General features: G+C 42.8%; 1 protein-coding gene across 8 annotated transcripts in view; it reads left to right on the top strand.

Moving 5' to 3' along the window:
* The window catches only part of rbm47 (RNA binding motif protein 47), a 381,884-nt gene that overhangs the window by 317,349 nt on the left and 49,092 nt on the right, over window positions 1-15,443 (top strand). Inside the window, exon 1 of one of the 8 annotated variants that reach the window (XM_085969028.1) lies at window positions 7,123-7,305. The exons of the other annotated variants lie outside the window; for them this stretch is intronic. The gene's annotated coding sequence lies outside the window, so the exon portion shown is untranslated. Of the gene's footprint in view, window positions 1-7,122; window positions 7,306-15,443 lie in introns of those variants that run through there. 8 annotated transcript variants of the gene reach the window in all.

The following is a 15,443-nucleotide window of genomic DNA, read 5'->3' as shown; positions in this document are numbered from 1 at the left end:
CAACTGTCACAGCCCAGTAGCTTTAGCACAAGAGCAACAAGTTCCCATTCAGAGATGATGGATTCCATGCTTTCACTGTTTTTGAATGCTGCCTCTCTCTCCATGTACGAGTTTGACAGTTTTCAGTTGAGAAGGGGAATAAAGAACCTCATGGTGGGAGGATAAAACATCTGAGACCTCTTCTGTTTCGTAAAGCAGGTTTCCTGTTAACTGACCAGCACTGACACAAGCACTGCTCCAGTTCAGGGCCTTCAAACCTCCTCTATGAAGAACAATATGGAAATCCGAGGGGAGTGAATGAGCATAAATTAAAATTACATTTTTCAGTACATTACTCTAGATCTAAGGAGTAAATGTTAAATGCTGATACTTATATTCTTGGTCATCTAACCCTATACAGCATGAATCACTGCTGACAGTATTAGCAGGTGACATTCAGACCCAGAAATTGCTCAGTCAAAATGGCTGTAAGCTCTGCTGGGACCCGGATACACCTGGCAGGGCCTAGTTTCTGGGATGGCCTGTGGGGAAGGAGCCTCCACTTGCCCCTACACCAGGCCATTGATGTAAGGGGGTGGGGAGTCTCTAAATCAGGAGTTCCCACACCCCAGTCATGAGCCGGAACCCAGCATACAATCGGCATAGGTTCACCAGGTGAACTTTGCCAAAACTAGCAAAAATGGGGCCCACCTGGGGCGTCAAGGTTGGGGTTGGGGCCTGGACCCCCAAAGATTAGAGGGTCAGAATTTTTTTCTCACATCTTTGAAGTGGCCTCCTGACAAAGTGGGGTCATCTTTCAGGTTGGCGGGGGGGGGGGGGGGGGGTGCGGGGTTTGCAGTGGCAGCTTGATTCAGTATTCACCAGGAAAACTGGTAAACTGTGAGTAAATTATGGTTGTATTACTGTTTTTTTGTTATTCCTCATTGTAGAAAAAAATACTGCTGTGTGGTGGCATTGAAGCCATATGCGAAGATGTACAATTGTCCATAAATACTTACAACCTAAAAAAAACAAATGTGTTTGCTCCAAAGGCATGGGATGTGGTACTGAAGGTTTTCCTTCCACTGATGGGGGACTGATCATGCCGGTGGATTAGTCATCACCATGAATCACCACCATTAGGAAAGGAGAGCAAAATGTGGCGGGGTGGGTGGCGGGGGGGCGTGGGGGTGGAGAGGGTACATAAACATCAACATTTTCATCACATTTCATAGGCGATTTTCTTTTTAAATCTCACTAATATTTTACCTTTTACAATGCTGATCTCAAGGTATATCAGTAAATGCTTGCTATTCACAGTCACCATTTTGTATATCATTCTCATTATATTTCAGATGCTTTTAATGTATGTTTTGTAAGACCCTCTTATTCACCCTCCTCAAGTAGTAGTGTTTGCATTATTTCAGATATTTAGTAGTTTCAGTTTTGGGAGATGAAATGAAATAAAGAAATGACTTGCATTTATATAGTGCCTTTCACAGCCTTGGGATTTCCCAAAGCGTTTTACAGCCAATGAAGTACTATACTTTTGAAGTGTAGTCACTGTTGTAATGTAGGAAAGGTTGCAGTCAATTTACGCACAGCAAGGTCCCACAAACAGCAATAAAATAAATGACCAGATCATCTGTTTTTAGTGATGTTGGTTGAAGGATAAATATCAGCCAGGACACTGGGAGAACTCCACTGCTCTTCTTTGAATAATGCAATTTTATACCCACCTGAGAAGGCAGGTGGGGCCTCAGTTTAATGTCTCATCTGAAAGAGTCCCTCAGTGCTGCACTGAAGTGTCAGCCTAGATTATGTGCTGAAGTCCTGGCATGGGCCTTGAACCCATGACCTTCTGACTCAGCTGGTGAGAGTGCTACCACTGAGTCAAGGCTGACGCTTGTATTACTAAAGTGCAGTTTGATTTACAAAGGGTACTGAACGGTGAAATAATGTTGTTTAGTGAAAAGTAGAAAGTGAACCTGATTATACTGAAACAACAGGAACAACTTACAGAGCACTCCCTCGCTCCTCCCCCAAAATTCAACCACTATTGCTTCAGTAAATGAGACACAGACCTGACCTTCAAGGACGTGAGAAGTTAGGCTACAAGGAGAAATACCCAGCACCCACTAGGAATAATCAGTCAGTTGATCAGTCACCTGACAGAGCTTCAATTTCCTCATACCCTATGATATCTCAGTAGACCCAGTGGGCTCTGTGACCACTGAAATCAGTTTTAACCATCCATAGCTACAGTGCACCAGTGCTGAATGAAGTGACTCCATAAGCACCAGTGCAATAGAACTTGTGACTTTTTGGCACTAGTTGCCCGCCGAGTTAATTAATAAGCAATGTAAAAGGGTTACTAGATCTAATGGGGCATCATCTTGTGAAAAAATATTTAGTAGCTTCTGTTCAATGAGGGAGGAGAACCGTATTTTATTTTTGTAACAACAATGTCTTGTGCAAGTAATGTGATACGCATTTCAATACACGTTATTTGTTTTTGAACAGAAAAAAAGACTTGGCAAATACCTTTTCACAAGGACGAGTGAGGCCAATTTTTACTGCCTCCGCCAGGTGTGAACAAGGCGGTAGCGCGCGAAAAATTGTGGCGCTAAACTTACTGCACTGTTCCTGTTCTCAATCCGCCTGATGCCATTTCGAACTGGTGTTAGAAATGGGTGGCCAGAGCACCCGCCTGATACTGGTGGGAGCCTCAATAAAGCATGGAAATCGGGGTCCTATGATGTACATAGTACCCCAATGCAATTTTCAGGTACTAATGAGCGGAGTGTGCACCCTGCATGCTCCATCTATTGGTACTAGGCGCACAGCAACCTAACCAGTGGTCCTTAATGGGACCCTCTGCAGGAAACAGCACATGTAAGTTTTCAAAATTATTTTTGCGGGGCCAGGAGGAGCATGAATGGTCCTTTTGTGCCCATTCCCCACCCCAGATTACAATCCACCATCTTTAAGTCTTGACTTTCAAATAGACGTTTTAGAGGAGCCGCCAATTTTCCCACATCTCCCGATCAACGAATCACAGGTGAATGCTGGTTCAGCACTCACAGTTCGCAACATGTCTGGGGCCTCTTGCTGAGGGCAGGTGGCACTATCACTCCACCCACTGCCTGCCCAATGTCATCACTCCACCCACTGCCCACCCAATGTCATCACTCCACCCACTGCCTGCCCAATGTCATCACTCCACCCACTGCCCGCCCAATGTCATCACTCCACCCACTGCCCGCCCAATGTCATCACTCCACCCACTGCCCACCCAATGTCATCACTCCACCCACTGCCTGCCCAATGTCATCACTCCACCCACTGCCCACCCAATGTCATCACTCCACCCACTGCCTGCCCAATGTCATCACTCCACCCACTGCCCGTCCAATGTCATCACTCCACCCACTGCCCGCCCAATGTCATCACTCCACCCACTGCCCGCCCAATGTCATCACTCCACCCACTGCCCGCCCAATGTCATCACTCCACCCACTGCCCGCCCAATGTCATCACTCCACCCACTGCCCGCCCAATGTCATCACTCCACCCACTGCCTGCCTAATGCCATCACTCCGCCCACTGCCCGCCCAATGTCTGCCCGATAATTAGAATTGGCCAGTGTCTTTTTAGTGTGCTGCGGGTTCAGTACATATATCCTGTATAGTACGTAGCTTATTACAATGTTATAGAATTACATAGAAACATAGAAGATAGGAGCAGGAGTAGGCCATTTGGCCCCTCGAGCCTGCTCCGCCATTCAATGTGATTATGGCTGATCATCCAAATTCAGTACCCAGTCCCTGCTTTCTCCCCATACCCCTTGATCACTTTAGCCTTAAGAAATATATCCAACTCCTTCCTGAATATATTTAATGAATTGGCCTCTATTGCCTTCTGTGGTAGAGAATTCCACAGGTTCACCACTCTCTGGGTGAAGAAATTCCTCCTCATTTCTGTCCTAAATGGCATACCCTTTATCCTTAGACTGTGACCCCTGGTTCTGGACTCCCTGACCATCGGGAACATCCTTCCTGCATCTAGTCTGTCCAGTCCTGTCAGAATTTTATAAGTTTCAATGAGATCCCCTCTCATTCTTCTAAACTCCAGCGAGTACAAGCCCAATCGACCCAACCTCTCCTCATACGTCATTCCTGCCATCCCAGGTATCAGCCTGGTGAATCTTCGCTGAACTTCCATGGCAAGAACATCCTTCCTCAGATAAGGCGACCAAAACTGCACACAATACTCAAGATGTGGGCTCACCAAGGCCCTGTACAACTGCAGCAAGACATCCTTGTTCCTGCAGTCAAAGCCTCTCGCTACGAAGGCCAACATACCATTTGCCTTCTTAACCGCCTGCTGCACCTGCATGCTTACCTTCAGCGACTGGTGCACAAGGACACCCAGGTCTCGTTGCACTTCCCCTTCGCCCAATCTATTGCCATTCAGATAATAATCTGCCTTCCTGTTTTTGCCACCAAAGTGGATAACCTCACATTTATCCACGTTATATTGCATCTGCTATGCTTCTGCCCAATCACGCAACCTGTCCAAATCATCCTGGAGTTTCTCGGCATCCTCCTCACAGCACACACGCCCACCTAGTTTTGTGTCGTCTGCAAATTTGGAGATATTACATCTAGTTCCCTCATCTAGATCATTAATATATATTGTGAATAGCTGGGGTCCAAGGACCGATCCCTGCGGTACCCCACTAGTCACTGCCTGCCACTCGGAAAAAGACCCATTTATTCCAACTCTTTGCTTTCTGTCTGCCAACCAGTTTTCTATCCAAGTCAATACCTTGCCCCCAATCCCATGTGCCTTAACTTTACACGCTAACCTCTCATGCGGGACCTTATCAAAAGCCTTCTGAAAGTCCAAATATACCACATCCACTGGTTCTCCCTTATCTATTTTACCAGTTACATCCTCAAAAAATTCCAGTAGATTAGCCAAGCACGATTTACCTTTTGTAAATCCATGTTGACTTTGTCCGATCCTGTCACTGTTTTCCAAGTGCTCAGCTATTACATCCTTTATAATGGACTCTAGCATTTTCCCCACTACCGATGTCAGGCTTACCGGTCTGTAATTCCCCGTTTTCTCCCTACCACCTTTTTTGAATAGTGGGGTAACATTAGCTACCCTCCAATCCATGGGTACTGTTCCAGGTTCCATCGAATGTTGGAAGATGATCAGCAATGCATCTACTATTTCTAGGGCCACTTCCTTAAGTACCCTAGGATGTAGATTATCAGGCCCTGGGGATTTATCGGCCTTCAGTCCCATCAATTTCCTTAACACCATTTCCTTACAAATACTGATTTCTTTCAGTTCCTCCCCTTCATCAGACCCTATGTTCCCCGACATCTCTGGGAGGTTATTTGTGTCCTCCTTTGTGAAGACAGAACCAAAATATGTATTTAATTGGTCAGCCATTTCTTTGTTACCCATTATAAATTCCCCTGATTCTGACTGCAAGGGACCTACGTTTGACTTCACCAATCTTTTTCTCTTCACATATCTATAAAAGCTTTTACAGTCAGTTTTTATGTTCCTTGCAAGCTTACTCTCATATTCTATTTTCCCCTTCTTAATTAATCCCTTTGTCCTCCTTTGTTGAATCCTAAACTGCTCCCAATCCTCAGGTTTACTGCTTTTTCTGGCCAATTTATATGTCCTCTCCTTGGATTTTATGCTATCCCTAATTTCCCTTGTTAGCCACGGTTGAGTCACCTTTTTTTTATTTTTATGCCATACTGGGATGAACAATTTCTGTAGTTCATCCATGCAGTCTTTGAATGCTTGCCATTGCCTATCCACCGTCAACCCTTTGAGTGACATTCCCCAATCAATCCTAGCCAACTCGTGCCTCAGACCATCATAGTTTCCTTAATTTAAATTCAGGACCCTAGTCTCTGAGTCAACTACTTCATTCTCCATCTTAATGAAGAATTCTATCATATTATGATCTCTCCGACCCAAGGGGCCTACATTGTTAGAGTAAAATAAACTTTGTTTCATAGAATCATACAGCACAGAAGGAGGCCATTTGGTCGATCGTGCCTGTGCCAGCTCTTTACAAGAGCTGTACAATTAGTCTCACTCCCCCACTCCCAGTGTCATCTTCTGCTGTTGTGGCTGTTGGGGGTATTTATCTAATATTAAATTATTTGTTACAATTTAGTTATGAGTGAAACTTTAGTTCAGCACCACAATTAATTTCTGTTTCATACGAAAGTCCAAACAGCGCTGCCCCAAACCAGCTTAAGTAGTAACCAACCTGGTTTATCAGCTCTTGTTTAAGCTTGGAAGCACTAACAGTGAATCGTTTTCGAGCTTGCTTCGTTTTTTTGCGGCCTGTTGAACTGTGGGAGCATTGTGACTTGTATCCCAAACAATATGTAGGCTTATCTTAGGCCTGATTCAGCTCTTTGCTGCCTAAAAAGGTGTGCTGTTTGCTTTGCCTAAGTGTTCCTGAGGCCTAGTTTACTGTCACTATTTACAGACTATTTTTACTGTCATGAATCATTCTTTTGCCATCCCTGCCCACTACTGAATTCAGTTTACAAATGAGAACAGCTTGTTTTTCACTAATTCTTGTTAGTGGAACTACACAACACACAGATAAGCCCATTGATTTACCGCAAGAATTTTTCATAGCAGCATTTTAATTTATCAAGTTGAAGCTACACAGGAGTTGTGCTCAGTTTCACAATAGAGTGCACTGACAGAGAAATTAAGGTAGAAGAGGAAATAGTAAGTAAATGAGGAGGGAAGCAAAAAAAAGTTTAAATAATCGTAAGTATCAAATCTTTTTAAAATTCCTTGTCTTATTGGATTCTTCCCAAATGTTCGTTTGCACTATGTATGTTAGGGAGAGGCTGTTTACATATGATTAATTTTCTCCCTTGTCGATTCCTTCACTAAAATGTTTTTTTTTAAATCCCACCTTTGTGAAAATGTCAAAGCTTCATCCCCTTTTTCATTCCTCAAGGTTTGACTTGGTGTGTTCTGAAATCCATTAGTTACACACTCGGGTTACCATCAATTTTCAAACTGATCATGAATCTACAGCACCAGGTAGTTTAAAGCCCGCCCCGCCCACCAAAGTTTTTTCCAATTGCCCTCAGCAAATGACTTCCCAGGAATTTAAATAACTGGGATTATTGACCAATAAAGAGACATAAGTACAGTATAATAGAGTTGCACAATTCTCATGATCTGAAGGAAAGGCTGCTCTTTGGCCGAGGTGTCAGTGCTAACCCAACTTGCCAAACCCAGGAAAACTAAAAGGTACAGCAGACTTTCTTTTTACAACTACAAAATGTAATATTGTGAGGTAAATGAAGTAGAAAGCTTTGGCTTTAATTTACTTATAATAATCATTTGCCTTCAATGTCATATTGTTCCAAGGTTAGTGGGAAATGAAACAATTAATTTATTTTCTGCAGAGAACCTTCTCGTTAAGGTCCATTTCAAAAGTAAGTTGAAATGTGTAATTTCTATATATCTGTATTGAAATTAGCTGGAAACTTTGCCCACTGATTTGCTGTTTATTTAGTTTGCCTCAGTTAAGAGTCAAGAGTTTTAAGATATTAAACCAAAAGGGGCTGGTATCAATAATCTAAATATAAGCAGGTGAACACGCAAAGTCAGCTTGACACATTACTTCGGTATAAACAGTAGGTACAGTGAAGGTGCAGTTCTTTAGTTACACAGGTATTTGATAAACCAGGATTGTAGTACAGCATTATGTGGGACTAACCACAGTTCTTTTGGGTTAAGTGTCAATGTTGTGCAGATGGTGGCCATAACAATATTCAGTTTAATTTGATACAATTTTGTGTAATAATGATCATTTACTAATTTTTTTCAAATCTAAATTTGAGAATATGCACTCTTTCAGATAAGTAAAAGTATCTGAGTTGTGTTTATAGTGGATGATATTTATTCTGTTTTTATAATATTCTAGTTTTGTATCCTCTAGAATCAATAGGTATTTTTGATTCAAAGTCCATTCTTCAATGTAACTGCAGTGAACACCTAATTCATGATACATACTTTACGCAAAATTGCTACCCTTCCCATGAGAATCTATGGATGAACAAAACTAAAGGGTTAATGTGATATTGTCTTTCAAATCAGCTCCTTAAGACCATTCTATTCATTTTTTTCTTTAAATTATTAACTCCACCAAGACGTCAATGAGCAACTCTACCCAGCAGTAAATCTGATTGCCTAATTACTCATTTGCTTCCAAAGTTCCAAAGGGCTAGACCTGTTCCAAAGATCAGGGGTCAGGCACAAGTTGTTTCGCTTTGTTGCTCTATTATGCAGATGTAACAGAATTTACAGATACGACTGTTGCACGATTTTCTCCAGATTGGCACATTCAGGCAATAGAAGGCTGTGATTAGTACAAGTCAGACAGTGGTACCACTGGTTAATCAGTAACCTGATGTTGCCTCAGGTTTCCTTGGTGCAAGGTACTCATTAGAGTGAGGTCAACTGTCAACTGAAAAGAATTACTAGCGTTTATAGGTGTGTGACAACTAACCAAAAAAGCTTAGTAATTGTTAAATGTTGTCAGATTATAATTGTGAATTTATCCTACCTCTTTCAAAAAAATCTTTGCAGTATGCAAAAATAGATTTGTGTTATCTTGTGGGAAAAATGTAGTTGCCAATAATCATTGTTAATAACATTTAGGTATTTCAACAAAAAATTAGATACATTTGTCAATGTCTGGAAACATTTTACTTAAAGCTCTTTTTCATTTTTTAAAGAGACAAATATCTCATTTCTTTTTTCCGTAGAAATCATATTCCTCTAATTTCATCAACCTCCTGATTAATTTCCTAAATTCAGAATTATGAAGGTAATGACACCTGAGCAGTAATCAGAGAATTAAAATTTTTAAAAAGACCAAAATGTAATCTTCAGGTGAAGCTAGGTTTGAGGGCAAGGATAATCAATCAGGGCATGCAGATGTAGTCCAGTCCCCATTTTAAATGGAATCATAGAATCAAACAGCGCAGAAGGAGGTCATTCAGCCCATTATGACTGTGCTGGCTCTTTGACAGAGCTATTCAATTAGTCCCACTCACCTGCTCTTTCCCTATAGCCCTGCAATTTTTTTCCTTTTCAAGTATCTATCCAATTCCTTTTGAAAGTTACTATTGAATCTGCTCCCTCCAGGTAATGCATTCCAGATCATAACAACTCGCTGCATTAAATAATTCTCCTTGTCTCCTCCTGGTTCTTTTGCCAATTATCTTAAATCTGTGTCCTCCAGTTACTAACACTCCTGCCAGTGGAAACAGTTTCTCCCTATCTACTCTCTCAAAACCCTTCATGATTTGGAACACCTCTATTAAATCTCCCCTTAACCTTCTCTGCTCTAAAGAGAACAATCCCAGCTTCTCTAGTCTCTCATCATAACAAGTCTCTCATCCCTGGTACCATTCTAGTAAATCTCCTCTGCACCATCCTTAACATCCTTCCTAAAGTGTAGTGTCATAAATTAGACAGAAATATGTCATTAGAATTGGAACGCAAAAGTCCATAGGAGCCTCTTGTCCCCGCACAGTTACCTCTGGAGTTCCCCCAAGGAACTACCTTGGCCCTCTTCTATTCCTCATCTATATTCTGCCCCTCAGCGACATCATCCAAAGATGTATGGTTCCACATGTAAGCTGATGACACCCAGCTCTACCTCTCCACCACCTCACTCAACCCCTCCACTGCTTCTGTGTTGTCAACCTGCTTGTCCAACATCCATTCCTGGATGTGCTGCAATTTCCATCAATTAAACATTGGGGAGACCAAAGCCAGAGGAGGGATGATATGTTAGCAGGATCATCAAATGAGGCCATATGGGTTGAACTGAAGAACAAAAAGAGGGCAATCACACTGCTGGGAGTGTACTATAGACCCCCAAAGAAGTCAGAGGGAGATAGAAGAGCAAATATGTAGGCAGAAACCATCTGTGATGGAATTGTGTCATTGCATAATCCTCTTTCTCCACCTTTGGTGAAGTATCCCGCAGGACACCTAACAGTATCACAATGTCCCCTTAGGCACTGCCCACAGCATATAAATTTCTAATATATTGTATTTCATTGTCTAAGCTCTTCATCTCACTGTCCCATGTTCCAGAGACTGATACAGTGCTGGAGTCAATACCAAATTAATGTTTTGGTGTAATTTTAACCTCATGCCAAGTTTATTGATGTTGAGAAATTGGAGCATTTACCTTTCTCCTTTACAGACACAGGTACATATTTACACAACTGAGGAAGGAGGTTGTAGTAATTAATCTGTTCAGACCTTATTAAAATCTTATTATATTTGAGTAAGGTTACGAACAGGTACCAGTCAACCACTGCAGCATTTGGATTAGAAACTCTCAGAGCTAAGTACAGATCTGTAAAATGCAAAAAATCTGTTCATCATTTTCAGTCAACTCTAGGTCCTTAACTACGTATCTTCCTCTGTCTGATGTTCTAACAGTTACAAGGCATATTGAAGTACTTATTTTTAGTATCATCAGTGCCAGTTGCATATGAAGCATTTGAGGGTGGTTGATGACTAATCCTTGCAGGACTTTAAATATTAGCTAGGAATTAAGTGTATTTTTGAGTTTGCTAATGCAGCAAATACCATTTACTTAAGTAATCCATCATCATCTCTAAGTCAGCATTTCTGTCAGAATGTGACATCTACTGCATTTCCTGTACTTTGAACTGTGACATTAAGAACACTTAATAATGTCCCTATAGAGATAGGTACACTGCAGCTTGTATTTGGATGTAGGGGTCACCACTCATCACCTGAGTGTTATGGTCTTACATCTTAATGCAAACATTATTTGAACTTTCCTCTAAATGAGCAAGACCTAATGTAATGTTGATAAAACAAGTGGGATCTACTCATCAAGTATGAAACATTCATGGCCTGGGTACTTTAGGCTGACCATACATCCCGGTTTTCCGGGGACTGTCCCTGTTTTAGGTCCCCAAGCAAACAGTGGCCCCGGAAAAGTCCCCAGTTCAGAAAACTCGTCCCCATATAGAGTCTGTGTTTTTTCAAATGTGAATGTACAGAAACCCCGGGGGGAGATTCTTGGCCTGTTCCCACCCGGTTTGAGCTCAGGAATGGATTCCAGGAGCCAGTTGAACAGAGCCAACGATGGCGGCCCTGCCTTCCCACAATGTACAGGAAACTTTGGTTTATCCGGAGGTTAACTGTCCGGAATGCGCGAGCCACCGGCAAAAATCAGGTGCCGTTCCGTTAGGTTTTTTTTCTTTTCATTGCTTTTTTTTCACCAGTCAGGCTCTGCAAGGTCTCGCTGAAGCTGTTGCTAAGCTACAGAGATGCTTGCAAGGTACGGCCGACTGTTTAGAAGCTGTTGCTAAGCAACAGGGTTTGTTGCCAGATACGGAGCTCAAAATCTCTGTATGTTTCAACATTAGCGCTGGTTTGTCCGGCAGTTTTGATGGGACGGCAACAGCTCGGTCCCGTAGCTGCCGGATAGCACAAAGTTTCCTGTAGCACGGTGGAGAAAAGGCCCCATTAATAGATCGGGCCGCACTGCACTCTGGGGGATTGAGTCACAAGACCCCGTGTTTCAGCCAATAGTGACTGGCTGGAGGGTGGAACCTTTAAAATGCACAGGAGAAGCCGAGGGCACAGTGAGAGCTGGTGGGTGAGTGGATTTACTTTACCTCAGATTAGTGTGGTGCATCGTGATTTCTTTTACTGAATAAGACAAGTTCTAAATTCTCCCACCGGGAAGAGGTTTCTGAAACCCTCTGAGACAGAGGGGTTTCCACACCTTGTGTGGAAAATCTCAGTCTGTTTGGAACAGATTAAAAATTTAGAAATTAAAAGTGAGGGTATTCGGGACGAGCACAGATGGTACAGCACTATTGGCAGAACACGCGCAAGATTCGAGATTCGGTGTAAAGTGAAAATGGCGTTGTCTCTACGTGCATTCCACTTGCAGAAGCAACAAAGTCATCATGCCAGTTTTCTTGAAACGTGTCTTGGTGACTTTGCTGTGCTCTCACCCTATGTGTCCCCGGATTCAGTTTAGAAAATATGGCCACCCTGGCAGTACTTGTGTACAGCAGTTATCCTTTAAGCACTTTCAAATGTGTATTGAATTCCATAACCTATTTACAATGGCAAATATATTAGCATAGCTTTTCTTCTCCTTGCCAATTTTTTCCTTTTTCCTCCTCACTTGAAGGTGTTGATTCCCTGTTGAGGCCCTCCAGTATCTCACCCAAGTGGCCATTATTCACACGTGAGATTTGATGATGAAAGTCAGTAGGCCTGACTATTCTTATCTGGCGTCTACACACACATACTTCCAGGACTGGTTTCTGTAGAGCAACCAAGAGTGAGAACCATAGCTGATTTTTCTAACCCGGGGCACTGAACCCAATTGTATCTCCCTGGTGCCACACAGCCTAGCACCAGCTGACTCAGCACGCCGGGGACTTTCCTATTTGATATGCCTCAGTTATTCCCTGGATAAACTTGATGAACTAACAGGGGAGCTTATAAAACATAATAAATAATACATAGCTCTTGGGAATCCATGCCACCAGATTCCTACCAATGCTTGCTACTTTGCAAAGGGTAGAATTGTAGCGATTGTGGAGAATAAGTCAGTGTTGTACCGCAAAGTGTTGTACAACTATTCTTGAGATGGCGGGCTCTGTGGAAAAACATCCTATTTGTTGTTCTGTGGCTTCTCTGCATACCTTTGTACTTGTTTAACAGGTACTGGTAAAGTTGCCTATATCTCAGACCTGAAAACAATGTTAATACTCTCCAAGTTCATAGCACAGAGAGCTTATGTTTCCCCACTTTTTAGAGGACTGAATAATAGTTTTTTTGTAATATTACAGATTATTTTTGTGACCTTTGACTGCAAATATGCAGACTGCTCAGGACTGCCACCGATTTCCCACTGAATTTACAGCAGGAGATTGGGACAATCTCCATGGAAATTCAGGGCCCGTATGTTTGTTCGCATCTTAAATTAAGTTTGCTTTCAAAAGTGAAAGAATGACACATGGTAAAAGGCTATAGCAAGGAAGTTATTACAAGAATTTTTTTTTCATCTGCTAGCTGATCTCCATGGTGATGCTCACAGGTATTCTGAGATTTGCAGCAGCACTGCGATGTTTAACTGTTAACCTGGCCTGTCCCTTTCCACAACTGTCAGGTAAACCCTGGAAGTGATGTGACTAGACATATCCTGAGGTCAATTAGGGGCCAATTGTTGGGCGAGGTTTCTGCGGCTTGGCGGATGTTTGTAAATCCCAGGTTTTTTTTATTCATTCCTGGGATGCGGGCGTCACTGGCAAGGCCAGCATTTATTGCCCATCCCTAATTGCCCTGGAGAAGGTGTTGGTGAGCTGCTTTCTTCAACCACTGCAGTCCGTGTGGTGACGGTTACTCCCATAGTTCCTACCTGTAAGGAGAGGCTCAGTTATCAAGATCATTAAAACCAGCAGGGAATATTGGCTTCCTATTTTATTAGATTTTTGGCTCTTAGAAGTGTGATGGCTGATGTATGATGTGTATGTCCTGAGTGCAAGACATTTATATATAGATGTGACAGCTCTGGGAGTCCTGAAATTTCTTTCCAGCAAACCCACCTATAATACTGTTTGCAATATTAACATATGAAGGTTTAATGCACCCATGACATTCGTCTGTCGACGGTTTAATGCCTGTTAACTAGCAGACAGAGAAATGTGATACAGACCTATTAGGTATTCATCCCCTAATATCACAAATAGTAATTTCAGACCTGATATTAATGTGCACGGAGTTCTGAATAATATTGAATTAAGAAAACTTGACAGACTTGTCTGTACGCACTTTGGGACGTCCTGAGATCGTGAAAGGCGCTGTAGAAATCCAAGTTCTTTCTTTCTTGGCAGAGGAATTTTTTATTTAACGGTTTTGAACACCAGCTCCTCTGATGGCCCATTTGGTAACTGCACTGTCTGGTGTGGTACTTAGCCACACAGACCAAGAAAATCCCAGGTTGAGCAGCAGACTGCATTGAGTTAGCTGATCTCAGCAGTAGCATCATTGGAATGCCACCAATGGCCTGAGGCAGAGTTGAGCTCGAGAGAGGGAAATTCTGCCAGAGTTCCCACTCCTGATCACTATCCAGTGGCTTCTGCTGCAAATCACACGTGTTGATGTTGAATCAGGGCAGGACTGCACCTGGATGTGATGTCTTCAGCGGTCAAATAGCCCACCAACATTCACTGATCAGGCTTATACATGAAGAATGAGGTAAATGTACTTGGTAAATGTAGCCGGACACCCGGCAACTGTGGAGTATATTCAAATATGAGTCAGTGCCTTCACAGGACGAGAGATGAAAATTTGTGCGACACATGTTTTACATTAAGGTATACTAAATTTGCACTAGTAATTTAATGAATATAATGGGGATAAATTTCTGCGCGGGATCTCCTGTTTGTCCACCACAGGAACCCCGGAAAAACATTTACGTCTTTTTCTGGTGTTTCTGAAGTTATGGCAGGCAAGCAGGAGAATCCTCATGGCAATTTACCCCCACATGTACCAGATATTAAAGGGCCAATTTTTCTGGGTATAATCAGGTGGGAAGGACACCCAATGTAAATCAGTCAGGTTCAACTTTAATTATGCAGATTAGTGTGCCAATGATGTCATCGGGACCTGACTGCTTTTTTAATCATGGGTCCGAGTGTGGAAGCAGTTGTGGCTTTCCTGCCAAGCCAATCTAGTGGGAACAGGAGCCGGGGCCAAAGAGGGAAACATTTTTACTTTTTGCTCCTCTGGGCCTTGATAATTTGACTCCTGCCACAGTTTGCAAATCTTATTGTATTATATCAATTTGCAAATCTTATAAAGGTTGGGTCCCCTGAAGTAGAATGTCTTTGTTCATGGTTTCGTGCCAGCAGCTGTTGTGTGAGAAGTTCCAAGAACCGGGAGGCCACCTGTGAACATGCAAGAAACTACACCGGCACAAACCAGAGGTGCGAACTGCGAATGTGAAGTGTGCACTCTGCTCTACACCTCGATTGCTAACAGCAGTGCCTGAGAGATTATGGCCCCGATATTTACTGGGGTGGGTTTTCCAAGCTGGGGGGTGAGGAGTTCTTGTTGGGGGAAGTCCGGTTTTCCTGAACACTGTGGAGATTTGTGGGCACGTTTTTTTTTAGTAGGTTCCCCGGCTGAAAGCCAGCCTGATTGACAAGCTTGGCTCCCTTCTGCCTGTGCGGGAAACACAGCAGAAGAGGCTGCAGGCCAGGAGCAGCTAGATTCCCTGTTCCTTGGAGTAGAGATCGCAAGGGGGATGGGGTGGGTGGGTGCAGCGTGGTTTGGAGGGTGGGGTGGTGACCGCAGGG

The sequence above is a fragment of the Somniosus microcephalus genome, chromosome 2 (genome assembly GCF_052327205.1).
Source record: "Somniosus microcephalus isolate GS21.2 chromosome 2, FLI_Smic_1.0, whole genome shotgun sequence".
In the NCBI taxonomy this organism is placed as follows: Eukaryota; Metazoa; Chordata; class Chondrichthyes; order Squaliformes; family Somniosidae; genus Somniosus; species Somniosus microcephalus.
This window is presented reverse-complemented; position numbering and strand designations above follow the sequence as displayed.